The 23,174-nt window shown below is 46.3% G+C and overlaps 1 protein-coding gene across 4 annotated transcripts in view; it reads left to right on the top strand.

Annotated features, from left to right (window-relative positions):
- RAD51B (RAD51 paralog B) overlaps window positions 1-23,174 on the top strand; it is a 787,871-nt gene that overhangs the window by 673,271 nt on the left and 91,426 nt on the right. The gene's annotated exons all lie outside the window — the stretch shown is intronic.

Below are 23,174 nucleotides of genomic sequence, written 5' to 3'. Positions count from 1 at the left end.
TAATAGTAGTAATCGCATATGCCTTTTTAATGGCTCTCCATTGCCAAATACTATTTAAGCACGAATTTCTTCACTAGACACTGGAGCCCAGTGTCCACACTTGATGGTGTGGCTCCATCTGGGACCCCAGTCTCATTTCTTGTTCTTAATTTCTGCACAGTTATTCCTAATTTGTGAACTGCAGACCAGCAAAAGGCCAGGGCATTTCAGCAAGGGGTCCATAACTCTTAATACCACACCAAACATGGGCGGCAGCTGAAATCCATAATATGTAAAACTCAGGCAAATTTGAAAGGCTGTCAAATTCCTAGCAGCTCTTTGTCATTACATGTTTTCTTGGGTACAAAGTTTAACAACTGTTACAAGAAGGGGCCTGCATTGTGATAACGGTTTTCAACCTGGGATCCAAGGAACCCTTCAGAGATACCCTGAAGTATAGATGGGGGAGCACAAGGATGGAGCAGGAGCAGATGGAGATACCCCATCCCCGCACACACACAGCTAACTCATCCGTGTAACCAGAGAGAGACTGTTTTGATCAGTTTTGTACACTGGGCTTTCTAGTAAGATTTTATTTGAAGAAAGGACTCTGCCACAGAGGTGAGTGGGGTAGAGTTTGCAAGCAATGGCTACAGACGAAGTACATGTGTTTCTAGCCAGTCCCTTGCACAGTTCAGTGGGGCACAGTGAGAAATCTGTCAGTCACCCTTCTGTCCAGATCCACACAGTAAGAACTCTGGGTTTGTTAGTGTCTTAGATGCATGAAGTCCCATCTGACTCTTAGAAATAGCAAGTGAGCTTGTAGATTAGCCAATCTTTTTTTTTTTTTTTTTTTTTTCCTGAGATGGAGTCTCACTCTGTCGCCCAGGCTAGAGGGCAGTGGCATGAACTCGGCTCTCTGCAACCTCTACCTCCCTGGTTCAAGCAATTCCCCTGCCTCAACCTCCCTAGTAGCTGGGATTACAGGCACGCACCATCATGCCTGGCTAATTTTTTTGTATTTTTAATGGAGATGGGGTTTCACCATGTTGGCCAGACTGGTCTCGAACTCCCAACCTCAGGAGATCCGCCCGCCTCAGTCTCCCAAAGTGCTGGGATTACAGGCGTGAGCCACCGCGCCCAGCCAGATTAACCAATCATTGTCAATGCAAAGACAGTATCCACTTTGCATATGTACTGCTGAAGGAATCATTAGAACATTCACTGCTGCTGAGGGTCAGGTGGGGAATTCTTTCTATACCAGCTTTTCTTGTGGGCCAAAATTCCTAGAGGGATAGTGGCCACTTGGGGTCCATTTTTTTCTCCTTCAGTTTCTACCTAAATTTGTCTTTGCTTATGTGGCTGGGGCCTGCCACTCAGACTTTCAGGACACAGTGTGCCCCCAGGCAGCCCGGGCCTAGAACAATTGTAGTAATAAGAGGTGACAAAGCAGGACCTTGAGACAGAACTTCCAGAAATTCTTTGGCTGAGCCTCCGTCCTCCCAGCCAGGTTTCAGACAGGGCGACACATAAAGAAATCTCCGAACAATCCAGAGCAGTGCACATTAGCGAGCGAAGCTCAGGCAGGAGATGGGAAGGAATGCCTTTGTCTCTGCTTTCCACACTGCCACCCATAGCTCATTCTCAAAAGCCACCTCCCCAACACTCAGGCTCGGGGTAAATGCTACAAAACGGGGTGGAAACCTCTCATGACCTCCTCTGTGTTGCATGAACGCCTGTTAAAGGCAAAGGAAAACAATGGCAAACAGACCCAGGCCTGTCACAGCTGTGCTGGGGCCAGCTGGGATGTGCCTGTGTGTGCCTGTGTGTGCGCGTGCATGTGTGCGTGCACGCCGGTGCACACGTGGGGATATAAATATCCTTGGCTCCCCAGCTCCTGTGTGCTGGATCGTGCTGAGTGGGCACAAAGTTCTGCGTGTGTCCGAGGCGGGGAGGGGCAGCACCAGCATGCCTAGGCACTCTTGTTTATATATGGAAAGGCAGGTGGGGAGACAAAGGAGAAGGTTTGGGAACGGCTGTGTGCCCGTGTATGTATGGGCAAATCTCACTGTTGATGTGTCTTGGGGGAAATTGAGGGAAATTTTGTGCTTGGGTATGTGTGCACGCATGGCAGGTGCCCACACTCAAGTGTGCAGAGGGGGAAGCTGAAAGAAAGTTTCGAGATTCTGTGAACATTCTCAGTTAGAAAAAAATTTGGCAACTCCCCATACCACAGGTGGGTACACAGTCAATGCTTGTGAAGTTCATTTCCTGTACTAGTTACCAGCCCTTGTTTATACAGGACACAAGATGTGATCGGTAGCAAAAGCTCTAGGTCTCCGGGGTGAATTGCGGGAGAGTGTGTAGGTGGAGAGGGTCGGGAGGGAGTGTGGGCATCACTGCCCAGGTCCCCTTGAAGTACAAAGGAAATCAATTTTCAACATTAATCCATAATTCCACCCATATATGTTCAGAGGGAAGAGAAAGCAGACTTCTAATTTTAGAATGACACCCTCCTTCAGTTGCTCCAGTGCTGTTTTAGCACCCAGTCTGCTCGGGCCAGTGGCAGCTCGGGTGTCCTCATGTGTGTTTATGGGTTTGAAATGCATCTGGCTTGTTCTGCTTTGAGCTTTAGTTTGTGAGCCCAGCCCCAGGAAGTGTTTATGAGCTTTTTCACTTTGCTTTATTCTGGCTCGGCTTTGTTTGGTAGCACAGAAGGGTAGAGTTTGACATAAATACCGTGTTCTTTGTGTGAGGGCTTCAGATTGCAGAGGGTCCTGGGACTGGCATTCCATAGGAAAGCTGAGGAGTTTGACCCACCCCGTGATCACACACCTGTAAGCGAACATTCTGCACACCTCGATATGGGAAGAAACCGAACTCTGTAAACAAACTCCTGGGCACGTGACCTCCTCCGAGTCTACTTGCCAGTTCGTTCATCCAAGTGGTGACCAGCTCACAATAGACACTCAGTGACTGCTAATTAACTCAGTGACTGCTAATTAACCATGGAATATTCCATTCCACTGCATTACCAAAGTGCCAGCGTCACTCCTCAGCATAGCTCAGGACCCTGTCCAATCAGCTGTCCCGAACACCCACTTCGGTCCACGGTTCACATTCATGTCATAGTCCTGAGCCCCTGCTCTTCCGCCAGTCTCGACCCAAGGAAGCAGTGGCAGAAATCTCCTGGCTGTTGGGTTCCATGGAGCAGAGAGCCTGAACCCACCCGGAAACCAAGTCTAGACAAAACAGAGCTTTGAGGTTTACACCCACAACCTTTGTGCCGTCAGAAGCAGAGGGTGCCAGGGGATCCACTGGAGGCTCCCTGGGAAGCAGAAGCCAGAGGTGTCGTGCTATTTCTCCATCTGGCCAAGGGCTTAACCCTGCTGAAGACTATTTCTGAGTGGAGTCCCCATGATGAGGGGACCCAAAGATGCTAATGGGGTTGTTTCCCAGGCTTTGTTCTGGTCCAGTGCAGGGCTCCGGTTGTTGATGGTGATGGAAGTTTGCTTTATACTTGGTCTGCTCGGTTGGAGTCCTCTGCCACCCTCTGGCAATTCACAACCTCTAGTCACTTGGAGACCTCTGAACAATAGCAGGACTCTAAAGACTGGGACCCATGGCTCCTCGGTGAATTCTGAAACTGCTTTGAGGTGCTGCCTAAAGTTCAAGGAGAAGCTTACCAAGGAAAGTGGACTTGGGGACAGCAATGGAAACAGAGACAGTGAGGTACAGGCCACTTGCTATCCCCTTTGTAGGAACTTTCAGCTCCTGTTAGCTAGAGACCTTTGCAGAGTCAACATTCTATGCGAACCAGTGTGGCACCCTGCTGGTCTATGATTCTGTTCAAGGCCCAGACATAACCAGCCCTTCATGGGCTTCCAGACCAATGAGATTGCAGCCTGGAGGGACATCCTACCTTGGCTGGAAGGGTCTCCCCACCCAGGCCTGGTCCTGCAGGAAATGGTTCCCATGGGGAGAACTCCTACTGCCCCAGGGCAGCAACTTCCTTGGTGTCATCAGTTTACCTGCCAGTCTCATCTCTGGGAGGGTACCAGTTTCTCTGGCTTCCCTGCCTGTACCCAGAATGATCCCAACACTTATTTCGCCCCTGAAAGCCTTGGAAGGATGCCCGCTTACATTTCTAGTGAATAGCATTTCCATTGGAGGCCCTTCACCCAGGGTTCCCTACAAAGGGGTTTGCTTTTAGGGAAGGGCAAGGTGACCTTGCTTTGTCCTCCTGAAGCACCACATGTGCCTCTCCATCACTGTGCCTGTCACACAATCACAATCCTCCCCTTCCTGTCTCTGCCCTGCTAGCCTAGAAGCGCCTGAAGGCAAGAGCTGTCTTAGAGGCACACTGGGAAAATAGGGGGCCCTGGGTCCTGATGGAGTGAGGGCCCGGCTAGGGCCAGAGGGCCTGGGCTCACCAGCCACTGGGCCTGGATAAACATGGTTTTCAAGGGGTGAGTGTAGTCTGGCCTATCTGATTCTCATCCCCACTCCCTGAGAGTGCTATTGAAAACGAAGGCACACTACCCTGAGCCCTTCACTGGCTTGTCAAGTGGTGGTGTGGCACACATAAGGGAGCATTGCTATGTGAAAGCTCCCCAGCTCCCTTCATTACGGTCATCCCACGGACAGAGGACCATGCTGTGACTCAGAGGCCCAGCTCTTCCTAGCCGTGCTATTCCCTAAGTGAACTTCAGTGAGTTGCTTTATCTCAGTGACTGTGTTTCATCTGTGAAACGGGAGTGTCGGATTGTCAGGGCAAGACCTTGGAACCTTCACTGAGTGGCATGGTCGTGGGCATTCCTTCTTATTGTCATTGCTTAAATAAGCACGAAGATACTTTCCTGAAGAATGATGTTTGGAAGGAAGGAACCTAGACTTTGGTATGGGGTGGGAATGGAGGAAATCCTAAATCCATTCCTTGTTAACAGGCTTGTAAGTGGAATTCTTGCCTAGCAAGATTTAGGATAGTTCTCTAGCTCAGGAGTCGGCAAACGTTTACTGTAAAGGGGCAGAGAGTGACTATTTTTGGCCTTGCAGGCCACAGGGTCTCTACCACAACTGCGAGGCAGCCATGGACAATACATAAACAAATAGACATGGCCTTGTTCCAGAGGACTTTATTTACATCGGGCTGCAGGCCGGATTTGACCAGTCAGCCATGGTTTGCTTACCCCTGCTTTAGCTTATGGGGGGTGCCCAGCAAGCACTTGGGAAATTAATTTGTTGAAGATAGGTGAGTAGAGGCCTCTGCTAGTCCTGTGCCTTGGTTTTAGCTCTGTTTACACAGGACCAGGTTCTGTGTTCTTGCCACTGAGTCACAGCTGCAAGACCCTCACCTCCTGCTAGCCCCACTCCCCCAGCTTTGAGTGATCCCAGGTTCCTTCAAGCCCACTGCTGAGTGGGGAGCAGTTTCTGTGCCTTCCAGGGTCTGTCTCCCACACTGCCACTCCCTATCCAGGGCCTTTTCCCTCCATCCTGAGTTTGTGGGACACACAATTTGTAATCTCCTTAAAACTGAAGAAGCGAGGTCTCTGATTCATGTAGATTAAAATCAGCTGCAACCTATTAATGGTCCAGGGCCCAAGACAGATTTTAGGAAACAAAAACACTGGACCAAATTAGACTGAGCCGGCCTCTGTCTCCAGGGAAGGGAGGTAGCGTAGGAGGCTGGGGGCGGGGGAGTGGCCATGTGGTTTTCATTACTTTGGATTCTCTTCCTGAAGCGAAGTCACCCAACACAAAGCGAATGGAGCGCCAAGGCAGCGGCCAGCCTCTGGAGCCCGGCTCTCCCTGGTAGAAGCCCTGGGTCCTGTTGGGGGGCTCTGGCTGGTTGTGTGTCTGTAATTAACAGGTTTCAAAGTGGTTATTTTGGAAAAGAGAATTTCAGTGGCGCGTTAAAATCCTTTCATCAGCCATCAGCTGCCGTCCCAAGGCCTTCAGCAAGGCCTGAGCCACTTAAGGCTTCTGAGAGCTTTAAATTCCCAGGGTCCTGTTTGAGAATGTGTTGGCTTTTGCCATGGGTTTTATTGGGCTGATGGTTGCCATGATTTTCATTATGTTGTTTGGTTCCTGGGATCATAAAAATGTTTGCCTCTTCCTAGAGTACCTAGGATCATTAAAAAGAAAAGAAAAAAAAAAAAAAGACCCTGCATTTGTAGCTGCTACATAACATACAAACCGTGGCTTCCTTGGGGGAAAAGGGCCAGCTCCAGCTCTGGGCTAGGGAAAATCATCAACCTGGAAGAGACAGGACAAGCAGCCACACCCAGTCTCCACCTCCCTCCCATCCAAGGACACTGAGGCCCAGAGAGATGCTCCTCTAAAGCCGGTCTGGAATCCTGGTCCCACTCTCGGTCAGGTGCTCTTTCTCTTCCTGGTGACTTGAGGCTGTGAGTAGAGTTGGGAAAGGTAGAGGAGTCTGAATTCTGCTGGACTAGTGCTTTGGGACACCTCTAGGTGTGGAAGAAATGGTCAGATTTACAGGCAGCATAAAGTGAAATGCTGATGTGGACAGAGGAGCAATCCGGGCCAGCACGGGCATTCCCATGGCGGATAGGACAGAGCGCTCCTCTGAGGCTGGAAGGGTTACTGGAGCCTTCACTTGGCACCCACAGCCCTGAGACATGGAAAGAAGGGAAACAGGTACCAAATCCCACAAGCCTCAGAGATAATTTCTCACTGCTTTGAATATGAAACCTCTGAAATCTAGTCAAGCTCCCAGAATCACCATAGGGGGTGACAGGAATTTTGGTTAAGCCAGTATTATCTGATAAGTGGAACACTAACCTGGCTTTACTTCCTATTTTGATGATGGCTACCTTCCAGAACCTTCTTTCATGGAAAACATGACAAAAATTCTGGGAGAATTGCTATTAAATAACCTCTGCTGCTTAAAAACAAGGCCAGACCAGCAGACCTTGCTCTCAGCAGGACACATGTAAGAACTAGTCTACAATAAAGAAGCTATGAAGGCGTGTTCAGAGAATTAGAGGGTGTCAGAGCTGGGAGGGAAATTGGAGTTCAGCTAGACCAGGCTTTCATTTTACAGATAAGGAAACTGAGGCCTCAGGGCATATCCAAAGTGATCTAGGGGGCATAGGGAGTCCAGGATTTTCTTGACTATCCCATTCTTCACAAGGCCACTGTTCCCCTTTTGGGTTGATACTGTCGTTCATTCATTCATTCAGTTTTTACTACCTCCTATGTGTCAGATGCTTGTAGGCACTGCTAATTTTGTTTCTTTGAAGTTTTTAGAAGTGGAATAAAAGAGACACATTTCTGTGGACTACATTAAAGGAGGAAAGGAGTTTTTCCCCAGTCTGGGGAAAGTCTGGTGACTTTTGTGAGCCTGGGGCATCTTTGGGAAATGCCTGCCCTTTTGGGTGTACCTTTCAGATGAGTGTGAAATATCTGTCAGGTAAAGGGGTGACTTGCCTAGGCTGCCCCCACTTGCAGTGACCCCCGCTCCCAACAGCCACCTGGCAGTGTGGCCCAAAGCAATCTGGAAGTAGACATCAGCAGAGATTCTCTGGATCCAAATTTGAGTGAGGGCTGGCGGGAACCCAGGCTAGCTGGAGGCTGCAGCTTGCATGGGTCTCTCCGTCTGTTTCTCATCATTCTCCTCCTACAGTTTGCTTGTCAGTCCTTTGCTCTTGTTTACCTCTGTGTGGATAATTCGTCGATTATAAATCAGAGAACTTGGCACGGAGTTCTGGATTATCTGTGATCTTTAACTTTCCCAGGGCAAAAGAAATTAAACCAGCGAATCTCTTTGTTTCTCATGGTTCAGCATCCAAATCGTGGAAGTGTGAGTCTGTGTGGAGTGAGACAGCCTGAGCCCACCTCTGCCCTGGCCCCCACGCTCTAGGTGAGCAGTCATGCATCCATGCATTCATTTATTCCCTCAACAAATATTCAGTGAGTACCCATGTGGCACACTCTCTTCTAGAAACTGGAGATACAAGGTTAAAAAAAAAGGACACTATTCCTTCTTACCTTGTTTGCATCTTAGTATGGGTGACAATAAGGAAACAAACCAACAAACATACATGCTAGTGATAAATGCCTTGAAAAAACATAAGCCGGGTAAGAGATGGCAGTGAGGGGTGCACTATTTTACACACAGTGGGGTCAAGAAGACCTCTCTGAAGAGGTGACATTTGAGCAGAGATTGGATGAAGAGAGAGTAAGCAATGTCCAACCCAGAAAGAACATTTCAAGCAGAAGGAATAGCAAGTGCAAAGGCCTGGGACAGGGACAAGTGTGATGTGTTTGGGGAACAGTAAGGAAGCCAGGGACTGGAGTAGAGCAAACAAAGGGGACAACTATAGTACATTAGGTCAGAGCAGTGGGCAGGGGCCAGCCATGGAAGTGGTGACTTCGGATTTTGTTCTGAGCCTCACAGGATGTCCTTGGAGGTTTTGGATGGGAGTGATGCAGCAAAGATGAACATTCAGAGGCTATAGAGAGGCTTGTGGAACAACAGTGGGCCAGCTTGGGTTAAACATTGGCATTCAGACACATGGCAATGGTAGCTGCACCTCATGGGTGGTGCTTCCAGTGGGAACTTTTGAGAGCTACATGTCTCAACAGGGTGAGGCTGGGCCTGGGAGCTCACTACCTCTACCAATTAGTGTTAAGCCCAGAAAAAGGAAATGCTGCTGTTTAAATCGTAGGGTTGGAACCTGTGAGTCATAGAACCCTCAGCCAAATGGACCATGGTGAGCTCTGGAAGTTACTGGTGCAGGGTCTGAAGCCCCCATCTGGGTTGTTTTGCCACCCGTGGGGACTTCCAGACACATTCGGAAGAAGCAGACTCAAATACAAACCCCATATTTAGGGGGTCCAGCTTTATTTTTGGCTGACTGTATACTGTCTGGTCAGTTTCCTTCCCAGTGTCTTTTGCTTTGGAAAAGGCAGGCTACCTCACAGGGGTGCGGAGAGAAAAGGGGAAACACATGGATTTGGGGCTCAATCAACCCCACAACACAACCGTCACCTCATTACTCCACTGGCTTTTGGAAAAGCTACTGAACCTCCTAGAGCTGTGCTGGTCAGTGCAGTAGCTGCCAGCCACATGTGGCTGTTTACATTTAAAGCAATTTAAGTGAAATAAAATTTAAAAATTTGGTTCCTCAGTTTCACTTACCATATTTCAAGGGCTCAATAGCAACATGGGGCTTGTGGCTACCTATTGGACAGCGAGATGTAGAAGGTTTCCCTCGTGGCAGGAAGCTCTGTTGAACAGTTTCACTTCTTTAAAAAGGAAGCGATCCATGAGAACTGAACAAGTTAACAGGCACAAAGCACACGGTGCTCTGCCGGTCTCACTCCAGGTGCTCAGCAAATGGTAGTCACTATGATTGATCATGTGAATCTCCATCCTCACTCTGCTACCGACTAGCTGCGTGGCGAGTCATTCAACCTCTCTGAGCCTCTGTTTTCTGATATGTAAAATGGGAATAAAAAGTACCGCGGAGGACATTCCCACAGCATAACATGATCCTTGTTTTTCTCAATTCTCTCTGGACCCATGAGAACTTCCTTACCAACCCTCAGCTGACTTATCTAGACCAGAGCTTGGAAACTCCAGTCTTGCAGCACTTAGCAAGAAGCAGGACCTACTGTGGCCCAATAATGCAATCTGGAGATTTTGGCCATTCTGAAGGGTTTGACCATGGCTTGTGGTATGGAGTTCTAATGAAATGAGTGGACAAATCTGATCAAGAAAAATAATCATTTGACTCAAGTCGGATATTTACCCTGCTCTGCTCTGAAAGACAGCATGCCTTGGGTTCCCCAGCTGCAGGCCCCGGCTTCCCTGGCTAAACGTTCCTCCTGTGGGCAGGGCTCTCAGAGAGGGGCTCCCAAGCAACCCTTCTAGTGTCTCAGCCTCCAATCAGTCTTCCATTTTCCACTTGGGGTTTTTGTTGTTGTTTAAACATTTATTAACTGCAGGCATTTGGCGGTGGAAGTTGGGATTTGCCTGAGGCTGGGAGGAAGTTATTTGCCAGGCCAGGATAAGGTGTGGTTTAAGGGTTGAAACTGGAATCCCCTTCACCTGCTTAATGCATTTCAGGGGAGATTTGTTTTCTACTCCCAAATTACCTGCTAGGAATTCTAGACCTGAGATCCTATCTCACTGGCTGTTTTCTTTCATTTTCGAAAAGAAATACAAAGAAAAAAGAGTGAAAAGCTCAAACACAACATTCTTGCACTCTCTTAAATAAAATTACATACAGTGAGTGATTTTCTTCCCTGTCTTCTATAAAGCGGTAAGGCGAGGGCCTGACCTAGCCCAGAAAACTTCTGCTCCCCGGGAGGTGCGGCTGGGAGCTGCAGAGAGCAGGTGATACTAAAGACATTTCTTACGTGCTTACGTGTATCTTACTGAAATATAATTTATTTTCAAATATTAATTTTATGCCCAGCAATCTTACTAACCTTTCCTTTAGTTTAATAATTTATTTGTAATTTTGGGGGTATTTTCTATGTACAAATCACACAAAGGTTATGGGGAGTGTTAAAACTCATAATGGAGTCTCCAGTAAAGTCAAGTTCAGAAGAAACAGCTAGAAGGACCTGTGTCCAAGCTTGTGGAGGGTAAGTGAGCAAGAAGTTGCCTAAATGATGGTATAACTATGAACAACAGGACAAAGATAGACAGCAAAGACATTTCAGACATATGGACCAATAATTTCTTTTCTTCCTTTCTTTCTTTTGTTTTTTTTTAGAAAGACAGGGTCTCCCTCCCTCTGTCATCCAGGCTAGAGTGCAGTGGTGCAATCACAATTCACTGTAGCCTCAACCTCCTGGGATTAAGCGATCTTTCAGCCTCAGCCTCTCAAGTAGCTAGGACTACAGGTGTGCACCACCATACCTGGCTATTTTTTGTCTTTTCTTTTAGAGATGGGGTCTTGCTATGTTGCCCAGGCTTGTCTCAAACTCTTGGCCTCAAGTGATCATCCCACCTCAGCCCTCCAAAGTGATGGGATTATGGGTATGAGCCACCCAGCTGGACCACTTTCTTTATTTCTTCTTTTTTTTTTTTTGAGATGGAATCTCACTCTGTTGCCCAGGCTGGAGTGCAGTGGTGCAATCTCAGCTCACTGCAAGCTCTGCCTCCCAGGTTCATGCCATTCTCCTGCCTCAGCCTCCCGAGTAGCTGGGACCACAGGCGCCTGCCACCATGCCTGGCTAATTTTTTGTATTTTTATTAGAGACAGTATTTCACCATGTTGGCCAGACTGGTCTCGAACTCCCACCCTCAGGAGATCCGCCCGCCTCAGTCTCCCAAAGTGCTGGGATTACAGGCGTGAGCCACCGCGCCCAGCCAGGAAGCTGGACCCATTTCTTTAGGCTGGCAACTTTAAAATATTTTGGCGATAAGTACTCCTTTATATGCTTAACAGTTGTTGACTGATGATCTTGAGGAGCCTTGGTTTATGTGGGTTGTATCTATTGATAGATCCTGTGGTAGCCATCTTCTAGAATAGCCTCCAAAAATCTTACCCCTAGTATTCATGCCCTTGTGTAGTCTCTTCCCAAATTGAATCAGGGCTAGTCTATGTGACAGAAAATGGCAGAAGTGATGGTAGGTGATTTCAGGGGCTAGGTTATAAAAGGGACTACTTGTTCCCACTTGGCCTCTATTGTTCACTCTGGAGAAAAAGCAATCCTGTGTTTTGAGTACCCCAGGGGAAGACCTACATGGAGAGGAAGGAACCAAGGCCTCCTGTCCACAGCCAGCGACACTGGCCTGACTTATAAATGAGCTATCTTGGTGGCAGATCCTCCAGCCCCAGTTAAGCCTTCAGATGACTGCGACCTCCTGAGAGACTGCCTAGCCAGAACTGCCTAGCCAAGCCACTCCTGAATGCCCGAACCACAGCAACCAGAGATAACAAGTGATTCTTGTTGTTTTAAGCCACTAGGTTTCAGGATACTTTGCTATACAGCAATAGCTAATTAAATAATTTACCATATTAAAAACTAAAACCAAAAATAATATTTGTTCATTTAATACATATTCATTGTTAATGAATAAATTAACATTTAGTAATTTATTAAAATGCATATATTCACTAATCCATTTAAATGTTAAAAATAACAACATTTTATTATAAGAATAACTTTTTTAAAAAACCCAAGTGAGAAGAGTGACAGTGTTTTACATTTTTGCAAATCTCTTGACTGTCTGACTTAATAGAAGACAGCTGGATTCTCATATCGGCTTCTGCATTCAATCAGCTGTGATAATGTTGTTTTGGTTGAAGTATGCGAAGGAAACCCAGCCTCACATAGATATTTTGTTGGAAAAGGGAGGAATATTTTAATAGTCTTTTCAGATAATTGTGAATATTCTTGTTTGACATTATACCAAAACTCAACCAATAGTAGATTACTAAGGTTAGTTGCAGTGTAGAATCTGAAACTGTATCAATGAACTTTTTGTGCTCAGTTGTCTGGCTTGTACTCTGAATAGATCTTTTGCTCATGCATGATTTTGTAATAATATGCATGGGTCATTTGGAAAATATTGCTTCACTAAGTCATGCAGATTTTTTAAGTTCGATGCATTTCATGATGAAAACTAAAAGTTCTTATTTGTTAATATCATCACTGATCTCATCAAAAACCTCTATAAGTGTTGGGAAGGTGTTAAGTTCACTATGGCAGATGCAGGTTTTAAAAAATTCTAATTTTTGCTTTATACTTCTATTTTGGCAGAACATACTGTCAATTATTTTCTTTCTTGAAGTGATGAGCTCAGTTTTTTCATTTTTGAGAAAATGCCTGTCAAATAACCAAATCTGAATAACCATGGTTACTTGGTCCTTTTGAGTAAACATTGTGTTCCATGAAAGTGGCTAGTGCAGATCACAACTCAGGACACTCACACAAGTGCTTTTCCTCCAGATGACTGTCATACTTCGGGATGCACTGGAAATGCTTGATACTTTGTTTCCAAGTCATCACACAAAGAGAAGGGAAGGGAAGGGAGAGGGGGGAAGGGAAGGAAGGGTACACTTTTGGGCAAGATTTTATAAAATTAATAATTTTTAATGTCTAATTTAGGACATTCTTCAGTGAAACTGGCATTTTTTTCCACCTGTAAGTTTGTAGCAGTGAAGAATACCATGATTGCCAGCATAGTTCAGCGCCAGCAATTTTACCCAGATGTCAACACAGTGAAGAAGGCAAATAACATCTTGGTATTATTATGAAAATAGTTTTCAGCTTGCAGACACCCTAATAGGGTCTCAGGGATCCCAGGGGACTGCAGACCTCACTTGGAGAATCAGTGCTTTAGGGAGATGGCTGCCATTCAACTACTGGTAGCATTTACAGGTAAATGTGCTACATGCTAAGACATATATGTACCAAGTCTTTGGGCAAAATTGTAATCACCACCATTTATTGCATAAACTAGAAAACATATCAGCTTATTCTTGTAGCTGGACTAGATATGAGACAGGCGTTTTATTTAAGGGGGATTTTTTGTGGTTTTATTTATCTCACTTGTCAAAGGTATATGGATGGTGGTGAGGAAGCTAGGCTCTAAGCCATTTCTGAAACTGTCAGTGTTGAATAAATAAGATATATAAGGAAGCTAACACTTGCACCCCTTCCTTTGTAACTCTTCTACCGCCTTGATCCAGTGAGCCCTGAAAGCTCAGGGGGCTGAGGAAAACATCCTTTTTAGAGTAGCAGGGTTCCCCCAACTCCAGTCTAGAAGTGGGCAAAGTTCTCACATTGGCAGTGCCTGCAGCATGGGACAAGAGAAGCAGCTGGCCCCAAAGGCCGCGTTTGTTCAAATGGCCGTGGCACCTGTGAGCACTGTACTGCCGTGGAAGAGCTCAAGTTATTGCCTCTGCTAAAGTGCCTCTGAATTCCTACAGAGTGGACTTAGAGCAAGACAGGGCGGGGACACAGTTGTTTTCCATTCTTGTTCAGTTAGGCTTACACATCCTCTCACTCCCAAAAGGCAGAGTAGGCTTGCGCCCCACACCTGACTGGGCTCAGCTCTTTGGCGAGTGATTGCGTAGCTGTTCTGCCTGTGACTACGGGCCCCCGTCTGCAGGCGGGAAACAACAGGCAGTTGTGTCCTGAGCCCTGGGAACTGGAGAGCTTTCCACATCTGTTCGCCTAGTCGGGGGCGGGAGGAAATCACCAGAACCTTCAAACATGGGGCCAGAGCAGGGAGACAAAGGGGAAGCCTTAAGCCGATGGCGACCCCGGGTCATATGAGCCCCCCCAGGTGCACCCCCATCCCCTTTCATCCCCTCAGGTCCCCGACACTCAGCCTTTTCATCCTTCTCCAGGTCAGCAGGATCAGGTTAATGTGAGTTGACCAGAAAGCTTATCAAATGAAGGCAGGGACAGGTGTTTGAAACCCCTTCCCTGCTGAAAGCTGGGTTGAACAAGGTTAGCAGTGTAGCTGAGGCCAACTTCCTACACTAATGGCATTTTCTTTCCTGGAGCTCCTTCTCTTCCCCTTCCTTGCTCTCTGGTTTGGAACCCCTCAAGGTCTCTGAGAGCCAGTAACCAAAACAAACCATTCAAAAAACGAAGGATTTAGGGGAAAAAAATAGGGGATGTGACATTCTAGACCGAACAGTGGCCCTTCTATGCCAGAGCCTAGGAACCAGCATTTGGAGGCCACTTCCACCCAGTGGGCATGCTGAAATCAGTTACTATGGGCTTATCAGAACTGATTGCACAAACCTTTTCCCAACTTCACAATCATGATGTCCTATTTGTAGCTTGAGTTGACCAAGGTGGGAATATTTGTACCACAGAAATCAGCAAGCTACAAACCAGGCTTTTCCACCTCCAGAGCCAGTTGTTAAATATTTACCGGCACACCAATGCCTCCACTGTAGCTACTGTCACTCAAAGTATGATTCTCAGACCAATTACATAGGAATTTCCTAGAGATCAGAAATGAGGTGGGGCAGGAGGGTTGTTATTTAACATGCAGATTTCCTGGCCAACCTGAATTAACTGAATCAGAGTCTCTGGAGGTAGAGCCTGGGGAAATGCTTTTTAGCAAGTCCCTAAGGTTATTAATAAATTCAGTAAAGTTTGAGACTTCAGCCTGAGGGAATAGGAGAAAAGAGTGGGTGTGCATCTGACTCTTGGCATCTGGAAGGAACAGCTGGCTTCAGTCCCAGTTGGCCTAAGAATGGACAGCTGTTTTCCCTTGAGATAGAAACTTCATGACAGGAAAAAGAGGTGGGAATTTTGGGGTCTCAGCTACCCACTGACAACACGACTGGTTCTGCCTTAGATCTCAGGATGAACCCATTTTCCAACTTGAGACTTTGACCCAAGACAGCATGAGCAAATGCCCAGATGTATGTACAACGTGGAGAAAGTCACCATCATTTGCACCAATAGTGGGGCCAGTGGAGCCAGGGAAATCCCAGAGTCAGTTTTCCATATTAGATTGCCCAGCACAGCATTTTTCCTTCAGATTTGTCTAGACATTATCAGGAGTTTTCACAATAAGGCATGATTTTGTAAAGCGAAGACCTTGTTGACTTCATCCCACTGAGCTGGAAGAGAGGGTCTTTTAAGGCAGAAAGAAAAAGAGAAGAAAAGGAGAAGAGAGAAAGTTTATTTGCCTAGATGTAAAACAGAAAGTTCATAAGGAGCTTAACTCTGCTTTCAATTTGTTTTGCACCTGCCTGAGGGAGTGGTTTAGACGGGGACAGGTAGTGTGAAAACAGAGCTGGTTAGTAAATTCAAGAGCTGGGGTTTGGACCCAATTTTACAGCAAAACAAACAAACAAAAACCAATGCCCTTTCCTGCCAAGCACAATGCAGTATTTTTTCAACATGCAGTTGGAACCCAGAAGAATCCTTAATGGGCAACTGGGGTAGTGACATAGGACATATACGCTCAAAGTACTATGATTTCCTAAACCATCAGAGCCCTCTATATCCTGATGCAAATTCTGAAACATAATCCAAAGCCACATGTCAAACTTATGGGGTGATAGGCAAGTAAATTATGAACTATTAGATTATTGGCTATTAGATTATGCACTGGAATGGATAATTGAGAGTCAACCATATTGATGCATATCATTTAGGCACTCCCCATATTAGACAGTTAAGCTTGTAGCAGTTTGCTAAGTTCATGATCATGTGATCATTTCCTATATATTTGTTCTAACTATTCAGGGCTTTAATTAAACATAAAACTTCATCAAATGGGAGGAGGAAGAAACCAAATGGCCCTTCAGGAAAACAAGATATGAGCTCATGTATTTTTTGCCAGGTTTCACGGCCTTTCTTTGTGCCCAGAAACTCTTCCTCACCCCAGGACCCATCGTCACTTTAATACTATCCATTCAACAAATACATAGTGAGGACCTACTGTGTGCCAGGGAGGGTGTGGAAGAAAGGAGACAAACCACCTGGTCTCATTCTCAGGAATTTTACAGTCTATCGGGAAACAGGTATTACACAAGTCAGTATAAAAATAAATAAGTGATTATACATTGTCCTAAGGGCTGTGCAAGGAAAGTACAAGGTACAAAGAGAAACGTCAATAGTCCTGAAGGGTTGACTGCATCAAGAACATGTCCATGGAGACCAGGCTGATGGGGTGTTTGTTTGGATTGTTTTGGGTGGCGTGGGGTAGGGGTAAGGGGACACGGAGCGTTCTGTTTGAGGTACTTGAAAGGGCGGTCAAGTAGGTGACTGAATATCCAAATCAAGAGAGTCGGTAGTGGAGAGGTGATTCAAGCCCACACCTGGATGAGGTCATAGGGATGGAATGTCCGAGGAGAGGCAACAGCTGGGGCCTGCTCTCTGGGCCACCCATATGCAGAGCTCACGAAGGAGGCACTCCCAGAGAGGAGGGAGTCCTAGAAGCCATTTGCAAAGAGTATTTTATGAGTGGGCAACGTGAAAGTACCAACATCAGAAAAGCAACTCAGGGCCTCCAGGACACACCTGACTCCCCACTTCTCCCTTCTCACGAGCCAGGCAGGCTGTCTGCAGGCCAGCCAGTGAATTGAACTGGGGCTCTCAGAGTCTGAACAGCTGGCCATGTCTTGGACAGTGCTTCGTGACTCTAAGTTATTACTTTCTGTTCCTTTCCTAGTCCCGAACTCAGACCTGGGCTCTTTGCTCCCCAGAGCTTCTAAGTGTGTAGGTATCAGGAAGAGAGCAAATAAACCAGTTCACACAGATGTATGAATAATGTTTAATCAGCCAGTTCTCTTTGAGATGTATTGTCATAAAGAAGCAAAACTAAATCTCTAATCTGTGGAATTTCAGGCAACCTTAGACGTTTCACGTGGTGCCCTTGAGAGGGAGACCTTTTGAGCTGGGGCTGCCACCCTGTTCCCTTCTAGCTTCCCCGCACTGTTCCTGCAGCAGCTTCTTTTCTTCCTCCATTTCTGAATCCCCAGAGTCTTGAAAACCTCCAGAATTCTCAGAATGGTTCCTTAGGCACCAGTGGCCATGCCTCTGACAATTACAGTAGCTAACATTTATATGTAATTGTTAGCCCCTCATATTAAACCTATGTTAACCCTATGTTAAATGAAGTTAACCATAACATAGGGTCACTGTGACTTCACAGCAAACTTCAATCCTACGTTAACTGACTTCACAGCAACCCTATAAGATTGGGTCGGTTACTCTTCTCCTCTGGGTGAGGCTGCGGCTGGATGAGAGATGTTTATTAACTGCCTGTGGACACACAGCTGGCAGGCTGAAATTTGAAGCAGGGTCTTGCACCCAAACCACACTCAGGGCCTCGTGAGTGGGATGTCAGCCTGAGTCTGCCCCCGCTTGGGTTTGCTGTCCTGAGAGAACAAAAGCAAATCCATGTTCTGGTTCTCTGAGGCAGCTCTTACTAGACCTTACTCAGTTTGACACCTTTCTGCGGCTGGAAAGGAGGACAGCGCAGGTCAAGGCCCTGGTTGCTGATTACAGAAAAGATGGGAGTCATGTAGGGTGTCACCTACTGTCTCCTGAGGGAGAAAACCGAAAACTGCTACCTGAATTTCTAGGATGAGGTCGAAGGCATAATCTTTTCAGGTCAAATCTCTTGGGCAGAATTGAAGAGACTGCAAAAAAAAAAAAAAAAAAAAAAAAAAATGGAAGTTTCCCTCACCGTTTCTGGGATGTCTGAATTCCTCCCTCTCTGGCATGGAGCCGCTGGAAGGCTCCATAATCCTCCCTCTCCTGGCTCAGAGGCCCAGCTACACTTTCTAAAACAACCCAGAGCCATCTGATTTGAAGCATGTACCGGCTCGTGTGTGGAAGACAGTAATTACCTCCATTCCAGTTAGGAAAGCTGAAACCTGCCTGTTTCATGCCTCAAACAATTATCGAAGTGCCTTTTGAAGCTCTGGATAGAAGAGAAAAGCAAAACAAACCAGAGCCAATTAGAGCCTGGGATTTGAGCGTGGCTTAGTTTTGTGCAGTGGGACTTGGGGGGAACTGTGGGAGAGGGTCAGAGGTCACCCCAAACCTCCAGCTGCCAACCAACTTTGCCCGTGCCAAAAGAACATTATTTAGCATTTAAAATCAAGGCCCCTCTGCCTGACTCAGGAACAATTTGCAGGAGCAACCTCTGCATCAGCTGTGAAGAGGGCTCCCTGATTAGATAAGGCCTGGAATGCATTTGATGTTGAACAAAACAGTTCTCTGACAGCTTTTCTTACTTGCCATTAGAATGTTTTCCCCTCAGCTGAAACTTGGTAAGATAAAGTGAATCCCCAGGGACCCTTTTGTTTTTGGGTACATATTTGAGGAATATTTGTGGCCTGTGTTCCATTTGGAGTTAAGGTTCTTGGTCCCTGAAGTTCTTCCAGGCTTGGTGGTAAAATCTGGCCGTTCAGAGGCAGGCTGTGATGAGAGTGGAAAGCAGATACCAGGCATGAGGGCAGAGGACAGCAAGTGGCTCTGCCGTGGAATGGGAAGCCTGAAGCCTTTTTTTACAGTCCCCAAGGACAGTTCCCTGGCATTCAACACTGCCACAAAGCACAGAGTGGAAAGTGGAGTTGGGGCATGGAGGGGGTTGAAGCTGGATTAGAATGAACTTGGCCAAGATCTGTTCATGATGTCTGGGGTGGCCTTTTGGATTAATAGGATTTGATTGACTGTCAGGGCAACGTAGCACTATCTGGGAGGTTCCCTTTTGAGTTTGGGTGAGGATCAGGAAGACAGCCAGCACCAAAGAGCCCTAAGAGAACCCACTATACCTTATTTACATCCCTAACCCAAGCTGGATAGAGGAGCTTTCTCCTGGCCCTGGCATAAGTGCCCAGCTTTCCATCTGCCTGTCATTTACCCCCTCAACAGTGGGCTTTGATGTCTACCCTCTGCTACAAGAAAAAGCATTTGTGGGAATGCCTCTTGGTATATGTGGGGGACTCTCCCTTGGCATAGGGAAAGTTGTCCTCCATACACACAGGTTTTGTATCCTGCAAGTGCTGTATTTTCTATCTGTGTTTGGTTGAAAAAAAAAATCTACATATCAGTAGACCCAGGCAGTTCAAGTCCATGTTACTCAAGGGTCAACTGTATTCCTATAAAGCAAAACAAAGAAGCATATTGCTTAGGAAGGTGTCTGTCATGCTCAAAATGGGGTGAATATCAATGGTCTGGTGGCATCAAAATGGCCAGTTCTGTGACAGTGAAAGAGGTTCATGTCTTATTTAATCTTTTGATAATAATAACAGCTATGGTGTATCACAGCTTTACCACCAGACACTGTTCTAAGGGCTTTGCATGGTTCACTTACTCCTTACTTCAGCCCTAGGTGGCAGGTGCTATAATTATCCTCATATTGCAGACAAGGACATTGAGACAGAGATGAAGCCACCTTCCCAAGGGCACACGTGGCGTCTGCACTGCTCCTGACCAACCGACAGAGAGAGCTGCTGTCACGATCCTCAAATGAGTTACGCATGTCAAAAGTTTAAAAATAAAAAAGATAAAAAGATGCATAAAATTTAAAAATGTAACCATTTCAGGCTGAACAGACTAAAACTGAGAGATGGCCAGAGCAGAATATGAAAGATAAATCTATGGACAGAGTAAACCATGACTGGCTTGAAATTAGGGGCCTTACTCCTCCACACTCCTGACAGCGGTTGGTTCAAGACCAAGAAATAGAAGCACATTGTGAGTTCTACGCATGCTGCCCTGGGACACACAGAGGCTAAACATACCCACAGGCTCAAGCTGTCTTTGAAGTTGTGCCTAACAGATCCGAGATGCATGATGAAGGAATGTTCTGGATGCGTTCTTCTGAGATTTTAGAACTGAGTTCACTCACGTTCTCCTATGAACTGTCCCTTGTAGTCACTGTTCAGAAGGATCCCAGGCTGCCTGTGTCAATGATTTGACCCCACAGATGGTTCTTTTTTAGGTTCTGACAGGGAGCAGAAATGAGTTTTTTGACTCAAGAAGATGGACTTATCTGTAGTTCTTTAAAAACCATTTATGTGATTTACAGTGTTTTCTCTGAGGCAGGTCTCCAACGATTTCTCTCCAGGATGTGGCAGAGATCACCAGCTGCTTAGCAGGCCCTCAACTGGACCAAGAATGTTCGTGATAGGGGTTTCCACCCTTTCCATCTGTGGCCTATGATAGGCAGAGTAATGGCCTCCCAAAGATGTCCAAGTCCTGATCCTTTAAACCTGTGCATATGTTACATGGTGAGGGAGAATTAAGGAAGCAAAAAAGTGCTAATCAGTTGACTTTAGGATAGAAAGTTTGTCCTTGGCCCAGCATAATCACAAGGGTCCCAATATGTGGAAGAGAGAGGCAGAAAAGACAATGTCAGTAAAGCCATGTAAGAAAGACTCAATGGGCCATTGCCAGCTTTGGAGATGGAAGGGGCCATAAGCCAAGGACTGAGGGCCACCTCTAGAAGCTGGAAAAGGCAAGCAAATGGATGTTCCTCTAGAGCCTCTAGAAAGGAACATCGCCTTCCAGATGTCTTAATTTTAGGCCAGTGAGACCCGTGTCCGACTTTTGGCCTCCAGAATTATAAGATACATTTTCCTTGCTTTAAGCCATTCCATCAGTGGTAACTTGTTACAACAGCAATAAGAAAGTAATTCAAAGTTATCATGGTTTTCAACCCCCAGGTCATAGGACCTGGAGGACATTGTCCTATGAGCTGGGAAGTGAAAACCATGGTGGTCACCTTAGCATCTTCCCACTGACTATCTGGGAATTCTCATGGTGCTCCTGGCTAAGCCCCATCTACATGTGAGCACTTCAGCCATCAGTGTTTCCCTGCAATGGGGTCTCTTCTTGACGAGTGATGTTCCATTTCTTAGCAGTGTTGCCAGGGCCTCTCCTTAGTGTGGTCCAGACATCCTGTAGCATTACAACAAGCTGCTTTTCACACCCTCATTCGCCCAAAATGCCAAACACTTCCAGCCAGCACAGGGTCTGGGGGATTTTTCTCCCCTTCCAGATAGCCAGCCACAACTTCTATGAGCTCCCGAATATAGAATTAGCATGATAGAACCATGACATGGCAAGCGCCAGGAGCCAACCTGAGCCATCCTAGGATTTGAGAAGTTATCAACTGGGAAATACTTGTGATTTATAATTTTCTTCCGTCCTCCACCATTCCATCACGTGAACATCCAAGTCAAGCTTCTGAGCTGGGTTAAGAAACTGGAATTCCTGGGGCTCTGGTTCAGGCTCTTACTACCTCTGTGACATTGGGAACGTTGGTTAAGATCATTGTGCCTCAGTTTTCTTATATGTAGAATGGGGAAAATATATGAGTTAATACATGTCAAGTGCTTAGTGAACTGTCTGGGTCATGTTCAGTGCTATAAAAGTGTTCATTGTTGTTGTTGCTGTTGTTCCTATTGTTGTTATTATTAAATGGGTCCCAAATCTTGAGGCAAGTCATTTGGAAAACCAGCTTCTTCATGGTTTGCCACATATAGTCATGTGCCACATAACAATGTTTTGGTCAACAGCTGACCACATATAGGACTATATAGCCTAGGTGTGTAGTAGACTATACCATCTAGGCTGTGTAAGTATACCGGATGATGTTTGCACAGCAACAAACCCACCTAATGATATATTTCTCAGAACGTGTCGTTAAGCGACATGTGACTGTATTATACTTCTAACAATTGAGATGAATAACCGTTGCACACAGTGCTGAAGCTCAGGTGTAGACACCCTCTTTTAAAATATTTTTCCCATGAACATGTCCTCCAGGAAGCAGGCTCTGGTGTGTCACAGCCAGATGAGTGATTGTTAGGGAAGACAAAGCCTGTGTTTAGAGTTATGCAAGTGTAGTGGGGAGAGGGCATCTTATTGCTGACTCACACCCACTGGCAACCCAGCCTGATTCATCTAGACTGCTGCAGAGCTCTCTGCATGGAAGACCTCAGCTCAGAGGATCTCAGCGCACTGCATGGCCCACCAAGAGCCTCTAACATTCAGGCCTCTTCGTTCTTCTGGATTCAGTTCTTAGGTCCCCGAAAGTGGTAAAGGGGAGAGGAGAAGACTAGCTCATTTTCAGCCAGGAGTGGCCCCTGGCACATGGGACACTGCTTGCATTGGACAGAAGCCACTCACAACAGGCTGCCCTTTCTGGGTGCGGCGGCCAGCCTGCCCTGACAACAGTGCAACCTGAATCTGTGACTCTTAATGGCTGCTTGGGACTGCTGCAAGACTCTTGGGTCTGTGACTTGCCGAAGAGAGAAGTTTCTGGGCAGAACGGGGAGCTCAGGAGAGAAAAAAGTTACATCCGCACTAAGTTTCAATTATAAAGCCCAATGATAACGATGACCAAAACAAAACAAAAACAAAACAAAACAAAAAATCCTACATGCTCTTTGGTATTATTGGGACTGAAAACAATGGAACTGGGTTTCTTGACTTTTTCTTAACTTTAATCCCCATGAAAGAGATTTGAATTACAATATTTTATCAAAATAAAAACCATCTGAACAGCTGCCTGAACTAACCTGGGGGCCTAGACAGTTTAGCTTCTTGACCTCTGGCATGTGGGGGAAGGGGACAAAAGGAAAGAGAGAGTAGGGGAGGAGTGAGCTCCTTCTGTTTTCTGGGCTGGCCATTTGAGGCCCATGAACCAACTGAGCTGATGTCAGACTCTGGCACTCCCACTTCCACGAGTCACAACAAAGTGGCAGGGA

Source organism: Macaca thibetana, chromosome 7 (genome assembly GCF_024542745.1).
Source record: "Macaca thibetana thibetana isolate TM-01 chromosome 7, ASM2454274v1, whole genome shotgun sequence".
NCBI lineage: Eukaryota > Metazoa > Chordata > Mammalia > Primates > Cercopithecidae > Macaca > Macaca thibetana.
The sequence above is the reverse complement of the archived record's forward strand: the minus strand, read 5'-3'. Positions and strand labels throughout refer to the sequence as shown.